This window comes from Labrus mixtus, chromosome 14 (genome assembly GCF_963584025.1).
Source record: "Labrus mixtus chromosome 14, fLabMix1.1, whole genome shotgun sequence".
In the NCBI taxonomy this organism is placed as follows: Eukaryota; Metazoa; Chordata; class Actinopteri; order Labriformes; family Labridae; genus Labrus; species Labrus mixtus.
The window spans coordinates 28,354,110-28,378,912 of NC_083625.1; the positions used below are offsets into that span (position 1 = coordinate 28,354,110).

A 24,803-nucleotide genomic window follows, 5' to 3' on the forward strand; every position below is an offset into this window, starting at 1 on the left:
CAGGGTGGAGCTAAATGAACAGTATTTGGTTTGTAGGCTGAACAAGAGCTGAACTTCCTCTGCTCTGATGTCTCATATCAGTTGTATCCCAGCTGTCTCCTCTGTGACTGAATTCATTCAGAGCACCAGAACTACAAACCCCAGAGGACACTCCCTCCTGACTCACACTAAATAAGACTTTCTGTTCAGCTAACACAAGCTAACAGCTAAACAGAAAGGTGACATCGCCCAAGGCAGGAGAAAATGACGAGTGCTCTTTTTCAGAACGTGTCCTCCAGCATCATACATCCAAACCCAGAGAGCTACTGGACCTCTGTGTACACACACACACACACACTTCCTGTGACTGATGGATGCACATGTCTGTGATGGAGGCTTTGTCACACCTTCATAACACAGTGAAGATACTGAACCCAATGAATGACAGAGTATCATCAAGTCCATGGAACCAGACCACACAGATCTTTGTTTCTGTCCTCTAAAACAGCTGATACTGCTGACGGACAAACACGTGGAGGAAAGGTGAGAGAAAACATAGAAAAGCCAACATGGCTCCAGCAGCCTTTAGCTCCTTTCTGCTCATGTCTTAGCTGCACATACAGTAACTATGAAGCTAACATTAACCTTTGACTTCAGTGTCACTTTAACTGTTTTTATACATAAGATGCATAAACACTCCTATCGATTATATTAAATTATCATCCAAATCTTTCTACAACAGTAATCAGGAGAAGAACTTACAAAATGTAAAATGTAATGAAAACAGATTTTCTGTCCTGTAATCAACCTAACAGCTGGCCAAAGAAAAGCAATCAAAGCTAGTGGAGCAGGAAAGGCCTTTAAAAAGCTTTAAAGAAATAATGCACAGAGTGGGAGTGAGATTCATTCTCAATCCTCAGGCTCTGTGTTCACATGATTAAAGAAACTAGATAGAAATGACAGTTTCAAGTTGTTCTCCGTCCCTGCCTGTAAAATATCACACCTCTTCTTCTAGAACAAATGTAAAAGCCTCTACAAATCAGAGCGTGTGCAGCTTCTCTTCTTCATGATGATCTCAGCTTTGAGCCATGCTCGTCTCCTGCAGACAGCCTCCTTATTCTAACTTCACTGTTACTGATTTGAACAGCTGGTCTGAAGGCAGGCGGAATATAACACTGATGATTCAATTAAAACGAAAGTTACGTATGTAACTACGGCTCTATGAATCCTGGATGACTGCCAGAGGTGATGCTTTAAGCACTGAATGAAACCATATCGCGCATGTGCAGGTCGAGTAGCTATACCAACAAAGTCACATGTGACCCCTGACCCCGACAGGTCTATATCTTCCGGTGTCATCAGAGGATCTGTTCCTTCAGAATCTTCTCATGAGACACGATGATTCTGAGTGACCAGAAGCTCTGGTGGTCATCCAGGATTCATAGAACCGTAGTTACATCCGTAACTTTCGTTCTATTTCATCCTTCCTGACCGCCAGAGGCGGTGCTTTAAGCACTGGATGACTCATATCAACATTGTCACGAGGAATCCCCACATACCAACCTCATTGCATTGAAGCTGATGAATCTCATAACAGGACCATACCCAGTGGATGGGGGTCGCCGATGCCCAAGAGGCCGCGGCACAAATGTCCTCCAGGGGCACCCCTCTCAGGGCTGCCCACGATGTGGAGACACCCCTCGTGGAATGGCACCGCACTCCAGGGGGCAAAGGCCAACCGGCTGCCTGATATGCCTGGTTGATCACGTCCACAATCCAGCGGGACAACCTCTGCTTCGAGAGAGCACAGCCTCTCTTAGGACCACCATGACACACAAATAACTGGTCTGATCTTCGCATACCGGCAGTACAGTTGACATATGCTCGTAAGGCCCGAACAGAGATCGAGCAATCTCTCAGCAGTGAATCCGGCCCTGCGGAGGCCACACCCACAACTGAAGGCGACCGGGGTCGGGGTGCCAGATCTGACCCCCCCATCTGGGACAGGAGGTCCATCCTGTCTGGGAGGCGCCATGGTTAGCTGTGACAAAGTCTGCAAAGTAGGGGAAACCACATTCTCCCCGGCCAAAAGGGGGCAACCAGGAGCAGCCTGTGGCCCTCCTGGAGAACCCTCTGAAGCACCGCCTGTATCAAAGGAAGCGGGGAGAAAGCATAGAGGGGACCCCCTGGCCTGTCGTGAGCCAGGGCGTCCTGACATAGAGGGCTGTTTCCCTCTGTGCGGGAGAACCAGAGTGGGCACTGAGTTGTTGCCGCTGAAGCAAAGAGGTCCACTGTTGCCCTGCCGAAGTAGTCCCAGATGCTGAGCACCACCTCCGGATGTAAACGCCACTCTCCCGGAGAAGGCTTGCCCCGAGACAGAAACCTTGTTGGTTTCTTTCCTGGTTTCTTTCTCCGGGTAGGTACATTGCCCTCAGACTGGCAAGGTGGGAGGCTTCCCAATTCAACAGGTCCCGGGCCACGCACAGCAACCCTGCGGACCTGGTGCCCCCCTGATGATTTATATGAGAAACTGCTGGGATGTTCTTCCAAACGCACTAGGACATGCTTCCCCCTGAGGCATGGTACAAAATGCCTCAGAGCCAGGTGCACAGCCCGTAGTTCTAAAATGTTGATGTGGTCTGTGCAGGCCTGAGCAGACCACTGCCCCTGAGCAGTTCGGTTTTGCCATACTGCGCCCCACCCTGAGAGGGAGGCATCAGTCGTGACAGTCTCACGACAGGCTGGAATCGAGCCCATGGCCATGCCACTCAGCATGAAAGACCTCTTCCTCCATGGGGCCAGTGCAATGGGGCACTGCTGAGACACTGTGAGTGTCCTGTGCCTGTGCCACTTGGAAGCTGTTGAGCCACCTTTGGAGGGGGCGTAGCAACAGCAGACCTAAAGGCACCACGGTTGCGGCTGACGTCGGCTTCCCCAAGAGCTGAAGGAATTTGACATAAGGCAGCTTCCTGCCCCCACAGAAGAGGGGAAGGAGGCCCAGGATGCTGTCCACCCGCTGACGCGATGGATAAACCTTCATACACGCAGTGTCCAGATCCACACCGAGAAAGGTGATGGTCTGGGAAGGAATTAGGCAGCTCTTCTCGGAGTTCACCCTGAGGCCCAACTGGGCCACATGGGAAATGAGGGCTGCGGTGTCCCGGGATACCTGTGACTGCGACGGCGCACACACCAGCCAGTCTTCCAGATAGGGGAGGACCTTCACGCCCTGGGATTGTAGGGGAGACAGAGCTGCTGCTACACCTGGTGAACACCCGGGGGGAAAGGGAGAGGCCGAACGGAAGAACCCTGAACTGAAAATGACGGACCTGAAAGGCAAAACAGAGGAATTGCCTGTGTCGAGGAAATATGGGGATGTGAAAGTACGTGTCCTTCAGGTCGATGGATGTAAACCACTCGCCCCCATCCACAGCACGCAGAACCTCTGCAGTGCTGAGCATATGGAATGGCATGACCTTTAGGAACCTGTTGAGACCCCGCAGATCTAAAATAGGGCGAAGTCCACCGTCCTTCTTTGTAACAAGAAAGTATGTTGAGTAGTATCCCCCGGGCTGAGCCACAGGGTCTACCGGCTCGATGGCACCCTTGACAAAGAGGGTAGACAGCAAGGGCTTTTGCCGGGTCGCCTATGATAGTCATCTTGACCCGGCCAATGGCTGGGGGCCGGCGTCGGAACTGCAGTCTGTATCCCTGGGCTAGAGTGGAAACCACCCAAGCATCTGGTGTTGAAGCAGCCCAGTAGCTGAGCTGCTTCTGGGAAAACGACAGCCGGCCCCAAGGCCTCAGGGCCTGGCCACCCAGCCTCTAGAGCAGGGGTGCCCAACCTTTTTTGAACCAAGATCTACTTTTAAAGTTGCCAGTCTGCCAAGATCTACCAGTCCACATAATGAGCCATAGCCTTTACCGACAGCCTACAAACGCATTTAATACGCACACAACAAACAGAAAATAATTTCAGATATAATAAATGACAGTTCTGTGAGTCGTAAAAAATAATACAATATCGACATACTTTTTTTTAAACTCTTATTTTAGGGTACATTTTAATATTACGTTTGTATTTATATCACATATGTTTTTCCCTTAATTTAGTTTACAACAAACAACTTTAATCTGTGTGGAGATGTTGACAGACTACAGCAGGCTGCTGTGAGATGATGTTGCTTTTGTTAAATTAGCTGCAGACACCGTTTGACCGGATCATGTGTGTTCCCACCTCGGTCCGTACGGATCACGGAACAACTGTGTGCTGTAGCACTAAAAGTAAAAAGTAAAAAGGTTCGTGTGGTGGCTGGCGCTGCAGTGCAAGTGTGTGTGTGTGTGTCTGTGCGTTTGCGCTGTATGTTGATGTGTCTCAGCGTGCCCCGCGATGCTCACAGTCATGACAGCAGAGAGGAGCAGAAAAAAGTAGCTGCAGCTACATCAAATGCGCTTAATACTCATAGCATAGGAGCGCGAACGCCGCCTCCACCCTGAAAAAAAGGGCAGGCACCAACAACAGGTGCCACCGGTAGTAACAGTTAACACAAGCGGAAACGCTATCCTTAAACGATAAGTGCTGTCAACAAAACAACACGGGCGCAACCGAGTTGCTATCCCACGCTGTTAGCGGTTAGCTCCGGCGGACACAACGTTGCTAACCGCAACAAACAGAAACTAAAGTATCCTGGATGTGGCGAAAACATACAAACTTCAGCAAGAACAAAAAACTGTGATACTCACAATTATGTCGGCGACAAACCTTAGGGATCACTATCCAGGGAAAAAACGCCAAAAGGCCAAGCTCGTCACAGCCCTTGGAGGGCTAATCACATAAATACATATTATATCTGCATGACACCCACATGATGTATGCATTCTGTCATGGAAATAAAGAACTATTATGCTTTGACAGCTCATGTTAAACAAAGAAAGTGCTGCATGCATACACACATTTATTCACCTTGAATAGGCATGTGTGCTTCACTGTCACACAGTCACATCAGTCTCCATTTGTTCACTTCTCTCTCTGCTGCTTTTCATTTAATGCTTTATGAGCTTTCAGACATTTATTCTAATTTTTGAGCAGAAAGAAAATATGTCAGATGAGTAATATCATCACTTTTTTTCATGTTGTCACTTTATTTGATGGTACATCTACTAAGCTCTGAGTTTTTGTATAACACTCCCTAAAGCTAAACCAGCACTTCAGTAAACCTCCAGACTGTTGGTACTCTGATATCAGACATGAAACTAACAATATAACTATTTACTTTGTCATGGTACTTATATAATGTAAGCAGATGAAGGTGTGAAATCTTGCTTTTCTGTTGGTAATAAAGTACTACTAAAGACATGTGCCCAGCATTAACATGTAGTAAGGCATTCAGTGTAAATTAATAACTTTCACTAAAAAGAGAAATCCCCTCACAAAGACAACCTGACTTTTTTACATGGATATATTAATGTGAATAACAAACTCTCTCAGAGCAGAAAATCTGTCTCTGACTCTGTTTGGAATCAGCTGACATTTGACCTGATAACAAACTGAGGAGAACCTTGTTTTCATCGCCCCATCAACAAGATCCATAGAGAAAATATTCTCCATCTTTGCTCCTCTGTCTGCCCTGAACCCTCCTCCATCAGTCACTTTAATATCTGACATAATAATCTTGATGCTGGTATGATTCCTGTCATCATGACAATGGTTATACTGGTGCTCATTTGGTTTTATGAGGCCTCTCATGCTCCATCTGCTCTGTGTGCACGGGACTCCATCTGAACTCCCTCCCTGCTCCATCTGGACTCTTCTGATAATCCCTCCTTCACTTCTGAGCCCTGCTGAGCCCTCAAACACCCTCATCAAAATGTCTCATTCCTCCAATTAAAGACATGTTTTCATTTGACTTATTTATAGTTTAGTATAGCTCATTTGTTCTGAATGTGTTCAAAAGTTAAAGATCCTCACAGTGACAATGGATCATTATATATGATTATATTTACAACATCTTTACAATCAATAAAACAAACATTATTGCAGTCTTCTAAGAGAATTGTTAAGAACAATGAATAAATCTGTGTTAAATCAAAGAGGGTATAGTTTGTCTCTGTGTAAATCTCCTGTTGTCCTGTTGTTGTCTCTTTATTGACTCTGTCATACCTCTTGTGTTGGAGGAGGTCAGCTGTGAGCTTTGGTTCAGACTAACAAGCTCAGAAAGTCACAGCAGCAGGAAGACTCTTAATTTAACATTTCTCTTACTAGGAGGAAAAAAACACTTGAGCCTCACTGCTCACTCGTTTGTGACCAAATATTGACCGGCATGGAATCCTAAAATGTATGAATTCATCCAGGTCAAGAGCATCCTGATAATGAGGAAGGTTTGAAGAACCCACCACAATCAAACCCAAGAATCAGTGTCTTAATTCTTCTTCAGACACAGGATGTCAGGTCAGAGGACTGATATCCTTATCTTTAGAGAAAAGTGGGAGTTGATGTCTTCTGTTGCTTTTCTGCAGCTTGGTTTCATCTGTTTGTCTTTCTATCTGACTTCCACTTTCTTCACCAGCAGCTCAAACTAAATTTCACATGTAAGAAAACACTGTTGACTAACTGGCTTCTGATTGGCTGGGTGATAGTCTGTTAGATCAATCGAGATCATAGAAACATGTCAACAGATTTTCATTCTAGTTGATATCAAACATTTAATTAGAGTTATTGTGAAGCAACATGAAGTGAAGTGACTCCCTTTGTCCTCTATTAATGGTAGGTGACTCCATGTTCACTCTGTGTCTCTGCTGGAGAAGAGAAAGACAAAAGCAGCTCATACAAAGTAGTATTATTCTGTGCTGCTGGTGTGAAGGTGATGTCTCTTTGTTCAGCTGCACAGAGGAGCCCACAGTGGCCTTCAAACCAAAGGTTTACAAAGAACAACACAGAGAGTTTCACACTTTGGAGCTGTGTGCTGCTGCTCTTTGTTCATGTGTTTAATATGAACGTGTGTATCATTTCATGTTGAAGAGAACACGGTCTAATTTTCCCTTTAACAGAATCAATGATTGTACTTTCCCTCTGACCCAGTTTCCTGACTATTTCTAAAGAAGTCTTCACAGCATGAGCTCTGTCTCTGAATGTTTCCCTAAATGTAATTTCTATCACACACACAGCTAGCATGTTGGGTTACATGTGAAAATCATGGTGCAGAGACTGAAGCCTTTAAGAGAGATCCCTTTAAGAAGAACTTTAGTGTGAATGTGGAGGCCAGTGGAGCCCAGAGGAGATGATGAGACAGATGCTGATTGTTGATCACAGAGGGCTCTATAGGAGGAGACCACACAAACACTCTGCACCACACTTTGGACCACTTGGACTTCAGCTGTTCTTCACAACACTTGAATGAGTTTCTGTAATTGTGAGTACTGAGAGTCTTCTGACTGAAGCCTCTAAAACTGGCCTCTTTGAACACACACACAGAAGAAGTGCTTCAAAAGACTGTTGATGTCTGAGAGGCTGAAAAAAAGTCAAATCAGTCCAAAGTCATTAGTCTGAACATAATTTATTCTAAATCAAGGGAGGATGTGTGCTATTAAAACATTTGAAATATTCATGGCATACTTTGGGGATTCAACAGGTTTTGATCTTGTGATGATCGTCTATGGAACAAAACGTTTTCTGACAGTGTATTTGGTTTGATTTTTAGTTTGAGTCTTCAGCAAAAACTGTTTTTATAAAAACCTTTGCTGAGAGCAGTTTAAAGTCATTTAGATATTATTTATATGCATTGCACTTGCTAACATAAGCTGACTCAGCAACAGCTGATGTGAGATTTTGCATCTTCAAACATGGACACTAAACCAAAAGTACTCCAACATTGAACTCTGTTCAGGCTACAATCTGAGAGCTGCAGAGACTGGAACTGATAATCCTCTTGAGAAATGTACATGCAGAGAAATCCTCGGACAGAACCAAACATAATCTGAAGAACCGAGAGAGAGAGAGAGAGAGAGAGAGAGAGAGAGAGAGAGAGAGAGAGAGAGAGAGAGAGAGAGAGAGAGAGGTTAAAGCTGCATGGAGAGATGGACAGATTGATGGATTTTTATAAAAGAGAGGAGGAGGAGGAGGAGGAGGAGCAGGAAGAAGAAGTGGAGGAGACTATTTGTGGAGGTCTGCAGAGCTCTTTATTTATTTTTTCAGACTTTTCAGTGAGAGAGTGTTCCTCTTGTTGGTCATCTCTTAAAGCCATCTTTCAGAGGGGATTTGGACAGAGAAGCTTTTGGCAGCAGCAGTAAACCCGACTAAACTGAGACTGATGTTGAGCTCTGAATGAGTTTCACTTTGACCCTGAACACACAAGATGACTTTAAACTCCCATCAATGTGACTTATTACAACAACACATGGTGAGACACAGCAGACAGAACTGGAGACATGTTCTGTTTATCCTTCACACACAAACACTGTAAACACTCAGAATGTCTTTAACTTGTATAGTGAGAAGCCATCGTGTCTTAGAGATAACTTTAAATATAAACTGAAAATAACAAAAGATATTTCAAGTCCAATAGTATTTCTTTAATGTTACTGACTGTCAGAAGAGATGTTCTTGAGTTGATAATACAGGACTTTGTTGCCCACAAAAACAGATGCTAGTTATTGACAGACTGTATGTGTGTGTTTGTATGTTTATTTGTGTATGTGTGGGTGGGTGCAGGGATCAATAGTGCAGATGCTGTGATTCATCCTGACTGTCTGAGAGAACTCAATAAATAGAAACTTTCATTACACAACTACAACGATGACAAAAACCTTCAGCCTCTGTCCATCCACACAGGTGTTTTTAATGATTCTGTCTGATTAGATCAGGACAGGTTGTAAAAAGGTCGAGCTATGATGAGAATTTATGATTCACTTGAAGTTTGTTTATGTGTCTAAAATCTTCTGATCCACATGTGGACTCTGAGCATTAAAAGTCTGGAGGTGAAGAAGGCTAACTCTCAAGTGTTTCACCTTTAACCCACCCAGACTGCTCTTACTTTTAGTCTGAGCAGAGTGATGGCTGCTGGGAAATGGAGTGTGAGTGAGGCTGTACATCTGACTGCTCACACAGCAAAGTGAGGCTAAATACGTTCATGATCAGATCACAAGGGACAGAAGGGAGGTATAAAGGAAGCAGCAGCTCTGCAGAAGACAGCTGGTGACAGAGTTACAAATAAATAGTGTTTAACAGTTTGAAGAATCCAGAAGAAGTGATGTAGAGAGTGTGTTTTATCCTCTAAATGTAAAGCTGTGAAATCTCACCTGAAACCTTCCAAATCATCTCAAATTCACCTCGGTGTAACTAAACTTACAGACGACTGACAGAAAATACAGGATGGAAATCACAGCAGATCTTCTCCTTCACACACAGCTCCATGTGTTTCATTTTAAAGCCTGAGAAAATATATTTTCCCCGAGACTCTGAGGATGTTCACTCCCTGTTCTCAGCTGTCAGTCAGTCACGACTCTCTGGATAATAATCTGAGCAGGTAGCTTTTTTCATTTCAGGCTCCCAGCAAAGCAAACAAAAAGCAGAAGAAAAGAAAAACATCACACATGTCTGCTTATGAAATTCTGCCCAAACCTAATATTCAGCTTCATGACGGAGCTCATGAGGCGTGTGAGCTCGCCGTGGTTCACATGAGTTCATCAGTCATTGTGAAAACTGTGACAGCTGTGTGGTGGGAGATTTCCTCTCACAATCTCAGAATATAAATCAATGTGAAGCTCAGACTCTGGAGACAGAGATGATTCATTTAAAATCATTAAAAATTGGGTAACAACATACAGCAGTCCCCATTTCCTCCTGAACTAATGCTGCATTCATGCGCTCCTCGGAAATATCGTACTTCCCACTTGTGCAGTCGTAATGACGACACGCATTCAAGTGCTCTAGTCAGAAAAAAGCAACAAATATGACACTAGATGTAAGGTTGTTTTTTGTGGCTGATGTGTAAATACCAAAAGCAGGTAGCACAGGGCTGCTTTGTGTTTTAGCGGCAGAATGAAATAAAATAAAACGCTCATCAGGTAAATGTTACTATCAATGTTCATATACTCGCGTGGCATGCTTTATGATTAAACGTTTGCTTGCCACAGCTAAAAGATATCTAATACTAAAATTTGCAACTAGAAAAAAATAATCAAAGCTTCTATCAACAAAATAAATCTAAAAAGAATATATTTTTTAAATCAGTTGTTGACACTGTTCCAAGCTTTCTACCACTTTTGCTGCCCGGAAACCACACACAATCATCAGAGGTCGGGTATCACTTCCAAATTTCCAATTCGTAATTATGACTTTGGAAGGATGTTCCTGTGTTCCTAACTTGTAAATACAGTAAATATGATATGTCCGAGGAGCACCTGAAGGCAGCACCAGTGCTGCAGCTTTGAAGCTCTGAGGCCAGGTGCAGCTTGTTAAACAATCAGTATCTTCACCTGGGCAGAGATGGAGACAACAGAAGGGGAGAAGAGACAAACAGCACAGGGAACAACATACAGCCGTAACCATGGAGACAGTTAGGAGTCTCAGTCCCATCATGTTCTCCAACATGATGGATGAGCTCAGCAGCACATTGTTCATGTGAAACAAGCTGCTGTGTTTACTGCTTTCTGTGGAGACAACACCTCCAAACTGGTTTAGTCTGAAAGTCAGAGAATGAAACAAATAAACAGCCAACATGTCTGACAGTGTGTTTGTATTTGTCCTATGGGTAATAATCTACATGTATTACTGTCACAGAGGGACTGTAAAGTTTGATTACATCTTTGTTGATGTGCCATCTCATCTCACCAATAAATGTTATTTCCACAGTGAGACCACATGAAGACACTTTTATTATTTGTTCTCCAGAGGTAATGTTGGAGTTATGTCATAGATTAAATGTCTGATCCTATAGGAATATTCTGATTACATTTTGTTAAACCCACTATTAAAAAAGTTTGATGACTGAATGATCCGTGTTTGATGATGGTTTGATCTTTTTACATCTTTTATTTCACTCCCTTTGTTCTCAGGTTGTAAAGTTGCTGCAGTTCTTTCTCTCCTGTGTGTTTCCTGCAGTTCTTATTTAGTTTGAATATTTTGAAATGCAGCATGTTGTGTCTGTGTTTGTCAGTGTGGTTAGCATCAGTTGTATCTGGTCACCATGTTTGCTGTTTGGGCTTTGTAGTAATCTGGACAGCTTGTTCATTAAAATGTGCACAGATGGAAACATGTCACCACAATCAGAGACTGTTTAGTTGGTCTTAGCAGCAGAAGAAGAAAAAAACTAACTAAATACAAATAATAATGTGACAGCATGCTCTATGTGAGAAACAAGTGATTTCATGACTTTCTTTATGTTCAGCCTCGCTCTCTCTCATCTGCTCCTCAAATGCAGCAGCTCCATCAGTGACCCAGAACTTTAAAACATGACTCTGTAGTTACCTCTCTACCTTCCTACTTTAGATTATTGTTTACATCTGTTACTGTACTCAGTGGACATAATGAAAAGAGGGGTAAAGTCTGCTTCAAGACAGACAACATGTCACCTGTAATATATGTCTGCACTTGAATCCATTTCCAGGTGAGGAGCGAGCACTGACCTCATTTACTCGGAGAGTCCTCAGGATGGCAAACAGCCGCTCCACATCAAACAGGGGATGTAAGATGTGCAGCATAATAATAATAAGACCTGAGGCTCATTGACAAAGGGAATAAGGTCCCTGCTATCAGCTGCTAAATGAGGAACCATCAGATTAAAACTGTATTTTACCTGGAAGAAGTTTAAAGAAAAGAAAAACTTTAAGGTGAGATCCTTGAAATAAATTCAACTTGTGATCATCAGCCGGTTACAGACGGAGCAGTCTGCTGATGTTTGACTCACTGAGCTTCAAATCTCTGCAGAGTGAATTTATAACACAGGAAGGATTTATTAAAAGATGATAATCTATGACATTACCCAAGTGAGCTGCTCGTACAGATAACTTAATAACCTGAATATGTGATATGCTGCATTAGAGATACCTGAGTAACATTTTACTGTGGGGGAGATTTTCCTCTGACACAAGGATTCTTAGAGAAGTTAGAGCTTTACAAAATAAAATATGTACAGTGACACTTCTCTCCTCTTTTAAATGTCTTGATGATCCTGATAAGTCAAACATTGTTTCCATCTGGTGTAACATTCTCTTTAAAGAGTCTCTTCAGTCTTTTTTGCAGACTCAGCAGGAGCTGAAAGCAGCATTCAGACAGTTTGCTGTGGTGTTACTGTCCTTCATTGATGTGCTCCTCTGATTCAGCTCAATTCTCAGTTCGATCATTAAGATGGAAAGACAAAGTAATGAGCACAACACTAATGATAATTCAATGCTGCAGACAGAGACAGAGAGTGATCTATATGCTACAATATGTTGAAGTGAAGGTCTAAAGAAAGCTTTAATGAAGCAGAGAAACCTGATGGAGAAATGAGAGCAGCCTGAGCCCATGTGTACGAGATGATGATGAAAAAAGGAAAACGTCTGTCCTCCGTACACGGATGTGGACGTGAGTCTCCTTGTGCTGCTGCAGGCGGTGAGCTCATCTGCATGAACACCGTCATGCCGTCTTTCACAGGTACACACAAGAGTAAATGAGAGTGATTGTGATTCTTGTTGTGTTCTTTGTCAGTGTGCTTTTCTGTATTTTTCTTGTGGGTGGTCTCACAGTAACAAAAACACAAAGTAGCCTGGGTCCTCAGATCACTTTAAAATGTTCACAAAATGATTCAGTGGGTTTATTTAGACTCCCTGAAATCCAACTCAGCTTGCATACTTTAAACACCTAATGCTAAATGTTGTGTTATTCTACAATTCTACAATTCATTTAGAAGACGCTTTTATCCAAAGCGACGTACATCAGAGAGTAAGAACAACACAAGCAAGGATCTAGAAAAAGGAAACAATGTCAGTAAGAGCAAATGATCAGCTTTGAGTCTGATTGGACACACAGGTGCTGACAGGCATTGCACAAACACAACATTGAGGGCAGTTCTTGAGCGCTCTAATCAGTGTAGAAACTGAAGTGTATTAAATATCTAGGACAGAGATATTATAGTGATCTTTAAGTGTATATTGGACACATCTGTTAAAGGAGTTTCCTTCAGTGGAATGGTTGTTTAGAGGTGTTGTTTGCAGGATGAGTTATGAGTGTCAGGAAATGCTAGAGCAAAGCTAGGATCCCCCGCAGTGGAATGTGAACAAATGGACCCTTATGTCCAGAGGGTTTCCCGGGGACATCTAGACAGGAGATTGTACCTGTGACCTGTGTTGGCCTTTAAGTTTATGACATACATATAATTGCAGAGACCCCTGCTGCTGTTGAAGTAGGAGGGGTTGTCCTAAAAAACAAACAGATAAACAGATGTCCTCATGTGCCCTGTAACATTGTGTATAAATAGCATTCTCAGTGTATGTTCGGGAGAGATCACTTTTGGCTGTCTCTCCCAGGTCGAACCATGGCGAGCCTGGCGATGCTGTAACTTGTTTGTCAATAAAATGATCATTATGTAAGCAAGTCAGTGTCAACGGCAAATTTCTTCATCATCAAACATATCAACAACGGGAATCCACATCAAAACCATCTTAAAAGTCGACGTTATCAACAAAATCATTGTCATTACCATCATCAATAATATGGAGACCATCATCATCATCATCATCATTAAGTTAGTAGGTATTCATGAAAGAGCTGAGTCTTTAGCTTTTTCTTAAAGGTGCAAAGGAACTCTGCAGATCGAATGGAGATTGGTAGTTTGTTCCACCACGGGGGGGGAGGAAAAGAGTCTAGTTAGCATCTTAGGACCATGTTGTGAAGGTTGGATCAGACGCCTTTCATTGGCAGAGCCTAGTGGGCAGGAGGGAGTTTAGACCTGGATTATAGAGTTTAGTTATAGAGTTTCGGTAAGGAGGAGCCGTTTTTGTCGCTGTTTTGTAAGCGAGCAGTAACTGGGAGCCAGTGTAAGGAGATGAACAGCAGAGTGACATGTGCTCTTTTATGAAGGTTGAAGACCAGTCGTGCTGCTGCATTTTGTATCATCTGCAGGGGTTTGATAGTGCATGTAGGAAGACCTGCCAGTAGAGAGTTGCAATGTGTGATATCACAAGAGCCTGTACCAGGAGCTGTGTAGCATGTTCTGACAGGTAAGGTCTGATCTTCCTGATGTAGTACAGGGCAAATCGACATGACCGGGCAATGGAGGCCACTTGAAACTTAAATGTTAGCTGGTCATCAATCATGACACCCAGGTTCCGGGCAGACTTTGTGGGCATGAGTTTGGTTGTTCCAAGCTGGATATTGATCTGTGGTTGCATAGAGGGACTGGCTGGGATGACAAGGAGCTCAGTCTTTGAAATGTTGAGTTTAAGGTGACGTTCATTCATCCATTTAGAGATATCAGCAATGCATGATGAGATTCTTGCGGAGACTGTAACATCGTCTGGTGGGAATGACAGGAAGAGCTGGGTATCGTCAGCATAGCAGTGCAATGAGAAGCCATGAGAGCGGATTATTGAACCAAGTGAGCTTATGTATATGGAGAAGAGAAGGGGACCAAGCATTGACACACATGTCAAACTCAAAGCCCGCGGGACAAATCCGGCCCGCCGTGTAATTTTATTTGGCCTGCCAGATAATATCTAATGTCTATGAGAGTTGGCCCGCCGGTATGTTGCATGCACCGCTAATACTTCAAGTCCCACAATGCACACTGCGTTGGTAGCCAGCGCAAGCTGTGTGAGAGCCCTTGAATTTGTCAAAAACTGCATGATTGCGACGTCGTTTGCCTCGATAAAAGGAAAGCATTTTTAATGTGAGCCTGAGCAGAAACACCGTTGCTGATCGTGTATCTGAGCTTGCCACCAATCTACAACAACAGCTAATGGGAAAGGGAAAAGATTTCATCGCATACTCCCTTGCTGTGGATGAGAGCAGCGACACATCTGATACTGCCCAGCTGTCAATCTTCATCCGTGGAGTGGACTCGAGTCTGTGTGTTACAGAGGAACTTTTGGGATTCAAATCAAGGCATGGCACAACTACGGGAAAATATCTATTTGAAGAGGTATCTAAATGTGTAAATGAAATGGGACTGCCTTGGGATAAACTTATGTGACTGACAACAGATGGAGCGCCTGCGATGTGCGGACAAAAGAATGGATTGGTGGGCAGGATGCGGGAGACTATGCGGGAGAACGGCACAGGTGAGCTGACAGTTTATCACTGCATAATACACCAGGAAGCGTTGTGTGGCAAAGCCTTGAAAATGGATCACGTAATGAGCACCGTAACACAAGCAGTTAACTTCATAAGAGCCAAAGGTTTAAATCACCGCCAGTTCAAGTCTTTTCTGGAGGAGGTGGGTTCGGAATATGGTGATGTGCCCTATCACACAGAGGTGCGGTGGCTAAGCCGGGGGAGAGTGCTTAATAGATGTTTTGAGTTGCGTGAGGAAATCTGTCAGTTCATGGAAAACAAAGGGAAAGTCACGACAGAGCTCCAGGATAAAAAGTGGCTGTGTGAATTGGCGTTTCTGTGTGACATTACGAGCCATCTCAATGCACTCAACCTGCAGCTTCAGGGGCGGGACCATGTGATCACTGACATGCACGCTGCAGTGAAGGCATTTAAAACCAAGCTGCGCCTGTGGGAGACGCAGATGCTGCAAGAAAACTTGGGCCATTTCCCGTGCTGCCAAATTATGAAAGAGCAGGTCTCCCCGCGTTCCCAACTGCACAATTTGCTGAAAAACTTGGCTTACTTAGTGCCGACTTCACACGGCGATTTGCCGACTTTGAGGCACAAAAGAGCAGGTTTGAACTGCTCAGTAATCCGTTTGCAGTTGACGTGGAAAGCGCACCAACCAACCTCCAAATGGAACTAATCGAACTCCACAGTTTCCACGTTTCATCCCTGACACAATGCCCCAGCTGCGTACCCAAGCTGCTCAAATGCTCTCTATGTTTAGCAGCACATACCTGTGTGAACAACTTTTCTCTTTGATGAAGATGAACAAAACATCACACAGGAGTCGACTTACTGATGAACACCTTCACTCAATCCTGAAGATTTCCTCAGCTCAGAGCCTGACCCCGAAAATGTATGAACTTGTATCTAAGATGAGATGTCAAGTATCTGGCTCAGGCATTAGAGCAGAGCATCAGAGTGCAGTAAACTGAGATTCTATGTAGCCTTGGTTTCCTTTTTGCACTTTTCTCTTGCTACTGCAAGGCATGGTCTGTTAATAGTTGTATGTTTGGATTTTCATTTGGTCTGTTAATAGTTGTATGTTTGGATTTTCATTGAAGGAAATTCGTTTTTGGCCGTTTGTTGGCCTGTGGATGTGAAATGTTTTCAGTGGAAGTTATTGGAAAAGCTGCAAATAGAAAGAGAGGCATAAGAAATGAATGCCACTGATGTTTCTTTTATTTTGAAAATGGATCTGTGTTTAGGCAATAACTAATAGGCCTTAGCTTTGGGCTACTTGTTTCAGATTCAATATGTTTAAGTAAAACTTAAGTTCATGTTTACATGTGAAAAAATACATTATAACTTTATTTCAATAAATATTGAATATGCACGGCCCTCGACATGGACCCAGTTTTTAATTTCGGGCCACTGTGTATTTGAGTTTGACACCCCTGCTCTAAAAGATCGCCTGGAGAGGTAGGACACGAACCAGCAGAGGGCAGATCCTGAGATGCCAAGTTAAATGGAGAGGAAACGGTCAGCAGGAGGCTTAATGGTATTGGGTCCAGAGGACAGTTGGTGGGCCGAGAGTCTAGCACAAGCTTAGAGACTTCGTCCTCGGTCAGAGAGGAGAATGAGTCGAGTGAGGCACTTTTGGTTGGTGCCTTTGGGCTGCCTCTCCTTTTGATGCTCAGGGAATAACATTTAACTGCTCAGCCCAAACAAAACCTGACAACGACCCACTATGAATCTCTTCTCAAAGCAAGTTTCGCTTCACCCATCTAAACTGACAAGACCTTCCTAGTTTCAAATCAGAGCTTGTTCTGCCTTGCTCAGATCTTTCTCTTGTTTCAGAAGAACCTTCACTCCCTCCAGCTCATTTCCGAGATCTTCAACTACCTGCCATTTGGGTGGCCGTCTCTGAGGCAGAGCATGATCGAGTACATCCTGGTTCTGTCAGTGGTGCTGTCCGTAGGCTTACTCCCTCCTTCGGTGGAAAGTCTGACCTTCTGGCTGAGTAGGACGCTGCCTATTGTGGGTTAGGCAGCTGGTCCTGCGGTTTGCTCCTTGCATGGGGTATTTAAACACCTCAGCTTCAACCACCTCATCTCCTATCTCCTTCTCCATGATATCTCCCAGGTCTGGGATTGTTCCATTGCTGGTCTTAGTTGAATCAGTGTCTTGGATGTTGAGTTGTTTGAGTTTGTTGTCTTCATGACAATATCTCAGATCAGATCAGTGAACTGTTGTAGTCTCAGACTGAATCTGTGTACTGTTGAGAGTCTGTGGCTTGTTACCCTTTAACTGACGTTAGATATAAAGACTCTGACTCAGGCATCATTCAAATCTTTGCCTGTTATTTAAAAGAAACAAAATGGCTGCTCCAGCATTTAACATTAAACACAACCCAACAAGCTGAGGCGGGCCTTAAGCCTCCTGACAAACAGCTACAACAGTTTTCAGAAGTGTGGTCAAATGAATGCTCATTTAGATCTATTAGTAATGTGAACGTGAACATTTCTGGTTGGGGGCCGATAGATAAAAAAAGGAGACCAGTAGACTAATCAGTCTGAAAAAAAATCAAGGCAAACTTCTAAAGTAAGATGAATTAACTCTTACATCATGTTACCATCACCATAGAAACCTTTTATTGAAGAGAGGAAATCACAGCTGATTGAGATTTGCTAATTCGTGCAGTTTGACAAACACAAACGCACACACACATTCAGACTTTAAGATATTTGAACACAAAGGCTTTTTTAAAGTCTTATCTACGTAGCCCACATATATAATTTAACTAACATAAGTCACATTGTAATACCTAAACCATGGACATGTTTCTGAACTGAAGCTGTTTTAAGTGTTACTGATCTATCATTATGTTGAATAGATACTTTTACACTACATTTCACAATCACTCATTCATACTGTGATGTCAGAGGCTGCTTTGTAAAGTGCTCATCAGTATTAACTAATCCATTCATACTCATTACAAGACAACTGGTGTGATTTTAGGGTTCAGCGTCTTCTTCAAGGACACCTGAACATGACTGCAGGAAGAGGGATTGAACTGCCAACCTTATGATTAAGAGACGACTGAACACACCACTGATTGAATTAACAGAACATTTATAAAATACCACTAAAGCTCATTGGTTGAGACTGAGGTGTTAAGAAGTCTTCATAGAGGACCAGGCTCTCTCTGGATGCTCAGGGTAGAAATGAATAAGGAGCAGGAGGCTCACAGAGCAGTTTACTCAACAACACTCAAATAATTGTTGGTGCTTGAGATGAAGAGCGGAGGGAGTGAAGACAGAAAGAGTGTAGCAGGAACAGTGGTATTACAGAGGTTATTAGAAATCCTCCAATGAGCTCCATTCTGTGCAGATAAGGAGAAGTCACAGTGTTTGTTACGCCCTGCAGCACCTCAGCAGGCCACACACAATACAAATGAATTTGACTTTGAAAGAGAAAGAGGAGAACATAGGAGGAGTGTTTCATGTGTTGGAGGCTCAGCAGGCTGTGGACAGAAGCTCTGAGCTGCTCTGCCTGTGTCTCTGTCCTGCTCAGTGAGGAGAGGGTCAGTGTTTGGAGAAACTTTGTGTTATCAGGGCTCCGAACAGGAACATTTTTATACTTTCTTATTTTATTCTGGGGAAAGTGCTCAGGAAAAAAACAACTGAGAGACCTACAATCACTAATACAAATTCCTTCCACAGCTCAGACTCATATAAAGACACTCATTTACCCTCAAAGTGATGCTGTAATATTCAACTTCATTTACCAATTATATGAGAAACATCTTAGCCTTCATTCAAAATATTTCATCACTTTAATAACTCACAAATAATCAGCACCTGGAGCCTTCTGCTCCAAAAATATTACATTTAGTGATATTTTTATACAAATTCCTCAAAGTCTGTCATCAGCTCTTCATTTACCACTGGATCGATCTAACCAAAAGGATTCATGGTCACCTTCAGCCTTCACTGATCTTGAGTTATTTAACTAGTGAGATCAATAGATATTAACCCTTTACAATATTACATTGAAATGAGTCTGCTAGTGCATACATCTGTATTTTAGTGTAATTTGAAAATGTTCCTTGAAGTTTGTTTTAAATACTTCATGTCCCAGGAATCAGACTTGAAGGTTTTTTAAGTCAGTAAGTTAAAAACCAATAATACAATTGTGTCATACATTTAGAAGTTATGTAAGCTGTGCTCCTGCTGACATGTTCTTCATTAATATCAAAGTGGATAATGTTAGAAAACGATCGCCCTCAGCTGCTCACATAACTTCACTCAGTTTGAAACCAATAGTGAAAGTTAAGTGACGATAACACAAAAGACAGAAGCTGAAGCTTTCTGATTCAACAAGGACGAAGACTGTGTTACTGAAGGTTTTTATGTTTGATCACTTTAAACAGGTTCACTTTTTAAATGTTAGAGTGGACTTCTCACAGAGCTGTGGATCTGTATCACAGTGAGCTGTTATACTGAGCTTAATGCCTTCCTGTATTAAAATAAACAGGTTTAATGTTAACCCTCCATGCAGTTCTTCTGTTTACTTTGTTTATCATCCTTTGAGTCTCTTACAGATGTTCCAGTTGTTTTTGTTGATGATCTTTTCAGCAGGTGCTCATAGAGAATTGGATTTTGTTCTGATCATCATTAATTCTCCTATAAAATAATAATAAGTGCAGATTAAATGCAAAGTGATAAATGATCCATGCTGTCGTTTCTTTTCTGTCTCGTCCTCTCTGTGCCGTTTCTCACACTGAGCTGTTGTGTACAAAAGTTCACATCTGTTGCTTATTGAACATCTGGACTCATTTACATATTAATGAATATTTATGTTAATGTGATTGTTATTGGGCCTGCAATGTGAAAGACTGGAGATCTACTCAAGCAGAAATAACATACTTTCACCTTTAACTAAAAATAATGTTGTCTCCTCCGTCTGATAAAAAGTGAAACACAGGAGAGAGGAGGTCATGAAACAAGAGTGTTTTTTATTTGATTAAATCAGCTGAAATAAAGATGAATAAAAGATTACATTTCACCGTCTATTTAGGATCTATTCAGTGATTCAACAGGTCTTAGAGTATATTTTCAGTTCAGGGTCACACATCAGTTACTTCTTGTTTTCCATCTGTAGTTACAATGACACATGATTTAGTTTGATTATTACTCGTCCTGTCCTCACACTGACATCTTCTAAGTGATTCTCATTTTAAGTTCCCTAATGTTCTGAACAGAAGGAGTGAAGATACCTGCACAGATGTTATGTAATGTGTTAGCCACGTTACAGCTGTTTATTAACTGATAGACTTCAGAGTAAAGAGAGTTAGGAGGTGAAGAGAAATGTAAAGCAGGGTTCATTGAAAAAAGAGACACTCAGTCTTCCCTGGATAAAGAAGAGCTGAAATAGAACAGCCTGTTTGTATTTATTTGCTGTTCTCACAGGGTCAGATGTAATTAAAGAGAAACAATAAAGATGTCCTTCAGTCATTTGTCACTGGAGGGAGGATTGACCTCCATGTTTGTCACTGATGGTTCAGGGAGGTGGAGCGAGTCAAACAGAAGCACTGCTGCAGATTTCATTCCCAGCTTCAAGGTTTGACCTTCAGACAAAAACTCACAAATCTAAAGATTGAACATCTGCTCTGATTTCTACAGTTTTTATAAAAACACCTCTCCATCTGTACCAAAGAGAGCTGACACAGTGTGAACAGAGAAGTTGTGTTTCAGGTGGTTAGGGCTTGTTTGTTAGCATGATGTAACTCACTCTGCAGCCGCTGTTCCTCAAACCTTCTCACACACTCTTTTTATGTCACTGCAAGTTGTGGAGGAATATAAGAATACAAATATAAGAGACATCTTTTTCTCTGCTCTCTGGATCTGAACAGAGGGTTAAGAGAATGTCACATCTAGAAGACAAATCCCTTCAGGTCAGTGCTATAGCATATCAATGTAATGTAACATTTCTTTCATGGTGGAAGAATGTAAAGAACATTTTCTTCTCCCTCCAGTGCTGTTCTGGTGAGGGAGCAGCTGTCCATGCACGGATCAAAGTTAACGCTCTCCATTTACAAAATCTACTTATTAAAAAAACATCTTCATATTTACTTCTCTCTGCATCAACATTTAATGGTAATATATTTTCATATTTCATAAATAAAGCTGTTGGATCAGTATAACTCTTTAAATATGAACAACATCAAATTGACAAAGAGTGTGTTTGTGAGTGAACTTAGACATCTCTTTTCTCTCTGATCATGATGAAGTTATCATTTCTAAATTTCTATTGTTTGCAGATAGGATATCAAAGCCTTCTTAATGTGATAAAAGCTGTTTTTTGTTGTTGTTGTTTTTAAGTCAGAATAGAGAAATAAGTGAGTATCAGAGACAGACTGTAAAACATAAAAATAAGTCGACACAAAGAGAAATCTAATTTCCGGATCAGAAAGGATGTCAGTGAGTAAAGAGTCAGACTTTGTCATCTCTCTCTGGTCTTGACATTGAGAGTTCAGGCTTCAGGTAAACTGAATAAGCTCGGTTTATCTCCAGCTCGAGACTGAAACCATAAAGTCACTGCATTGAATTTGTGATGTGTCCACAGATCTCATGCTGCATTAGTCAACAGCAGACAGGAGAGGAAGGTTTTAGTGTTTTGTGATTCAGGTGATGATACTGAGAGAACTCAGACTCATCCTGTGAAATGGAGCAGAGAATTGACCCTGAAGGGGACCCGTAGTTCTACAAAGCCTCTGAGGTGAAACATCATCCATCAGAACGAGAGCCTTCCTGCTCTCTTTGTTTTTTCTTCATTTTTGTTGTCTACCATTTATCCAGTGATGCTCCTTTCAAACTGTGGAGTGAGAGAGACAGAAAACATGAACATCCAACATGTTCTTCCTCATCTGTCCTTCAGACTCTCCATCACTGAGTCGTGCTGTTTCATTGGCTGTGTGTTCAGTACAAACAGGAAGTGTGTGTTCACATTGTAGCATGTTGGAACCCCCTCCTTCCTTCTCTCCAGCGACACTTTAAACCTAGATAAGTGTATCAGCACAGCCAGGAGGATGAATCCCAGCCTGACAACAACACAAGCTTCACTTTCTCATCAAGCAATCTGTCAAGAGCAGACACAGAGCAGAGGCTTCAAGAAACCTGCCCCCTCCCTTCATCCTCCTGCAGCCCACTCCTCACTGCATTTCTGAAAACACTGCATCACCGTGCTGCAGCAGAACAAACATGAAGGAGAGAAAACAGGAAGAACAGATGGAGAGACACGAGTGAGGGGTTCATAAAGTGGATGTTAGTGACCTCACAGAAAGAAGGTTAGAGACTCTAACAGCAAGAACAAAACGCTCTGTGACCATGTTGACACTGTTGCATGCTGGGAACAGATGAGTGCTGAGACTGACTATAAACTTGTGAAGCGTACTGCTGCAGGAAGCTTCTTGTGGTGACAGTCGACTGTGAAAGCAACAAATGTAGTCACAGTGACGTCACCCGTTTATTTATCAACTGATTTTTTTGGATCCTCAAATTTGACCAATAAACACCATGTTGGGTTTTCAGAGGCAGAATGACCCTTATTCAGACTAGAGGGTTTTACCCTAATTCATTAACTGACTAATGACCAAGTTAATCATTATGTTATAACCACACAACCAGATACAGTAGTATAGTGGGAGCTAAACAGAGTTGTTAAAAAGATAAGACAGCTAGCATAACTTCAGGGACTCTCCCACATCTCCAGTTTGAAAGTCAGCAGCAGGTAAACAACACAAACAGAGTAACCTAACATTTGAAGTCATCACTGCAGACGACTGAAACCGCTGACTCTAAAACTCATGCAGCCACAAACCAGACAATGATAAACACTGAACAAACAAACAAACCAGACAATGTGTGATAAACACTAAACAAACAAACAAACCAGACAATGGGTGATAAACACTGAACAAACAAACAAACCAGACAATGTGTGATAAACACTGAACAAACAAACAAACCAGACAATGTGTGATAAACACTAAACAAACAAACAAACCAGACAATGGGTGATAAACACTGAACAAACAAACAAACCAGACAATGGGTGATAAACACTAAACAAACAAACAAACCAGACAATGGGTGATAAACACTGAACAAACAAACAAACCAGACAATGTGTGATAAACACTAAACAAACAAACAAACCAGACAATGTGTGATAAACACTGAACAAACAAACAAACAAACAAACAAACAAACAAACCAGACAATGGGTGATAAACACTAAACAAACAAACAAACCAGACAATGTGTGATAAACACTGAACAAACAAACAAACCAGACAATGGGTGATAAACACTGAACAAACAAACAAACAAACAAACAAACAAACAAACAAACAAACAAACAAACCAGACAATGGGTGATAAACACTAAACAAACAAACAAACAAACAAACCAGACAATGGGTGATAAACACTGAACAAACAAACAAACAAACAAACCAGACAATGGGTGATAAACACTAAACAAACAAACAAACCAGACAATGTGTGATAAACACTGAACAAACAAACAAACAAACAAACAAACAAACAAACAAACAAACAAACCAGACAATGGGTGATAAACACTAAACAAACAAACAAACCAGACAATGTGTGATAAACACTGAACAAACAAACAAACAAACAAACAAACAAACAAACAAACCAGACAATGGGTGATAAACACTGAACAATCAAACAAACCAGACAATGTGTGATAAACACTGAACAATCAAACAAACCAGACAATGTGTGATAAACACTGAACAAACAAACAAACAAACAAACAAACAAACCAGACAATGTGTGATAAACACTGAACAATCAAACAAACCAGACAATGTGTGATAAACACTGAACAAACAAACAAACCAGACAATGTGTGATAAACACTGAACAAACAAACAAACCAGACAATGTGTGATAAACACTGAACAAACAAACAAACAAACAAACAAACAAACAAACAAACAAACCAGACAATGTGTGATAAACACTGAACAAACAAACAAACCAGACAGGATGAAGCAGACACTGAAACCTGCTGGTTAGTGCTGAAATGTCAAAGTTCCTTCTAGACAGTCTGTGGGTATAAACCAATCAGCAAGACAGATTATTTGTCTGATAGTCTCATAGAAAAACATTGCAGAAAGGAAAAAACAACTCAAACAGTCAAGAAGTCAAGTTCAGAAACTTCACTTTGGAGACACCTTGAAGGCAGCTGTAGGCTCCGACTTGTCACTCAAAAAGATTACAGCCCATTGAATGCACCACTTTAAGCATTATTATAATTTAAATGATTGAAATGTAAGTATAATAAAATAATAATAATAAAAGTTTTCAAGGATCTGAAAATTTGCTTTAGAGCCAAAACTGTTTATTGTCTGTCATCATAAATAATTAAATTCTACTCTAAATGTTTTAACATGGAGGTTTATGAGGATTTGCTCACTTTCGTAGTCAGCCCCAAGAGGTCATTCAAAGAACTGCACATTTTCTCATTTCTCTTTGTCTTCAAGGTTTTA

At 41.9% G+C, this 24,803-nt stretch overlaps 1 protein-coding gene across 1 annotated transcript in view; it reads right to left on the bottom strand.

The window, feature by feature from the left end:
• ntm (neurotrimin) overlaps positions 1–24,803 on the bottom strand; it is an 893,017-nt gene that overhangs the window by 566,495 nt on the left and 301,719 nt on the right. The window lies entirely within an intron of this gene.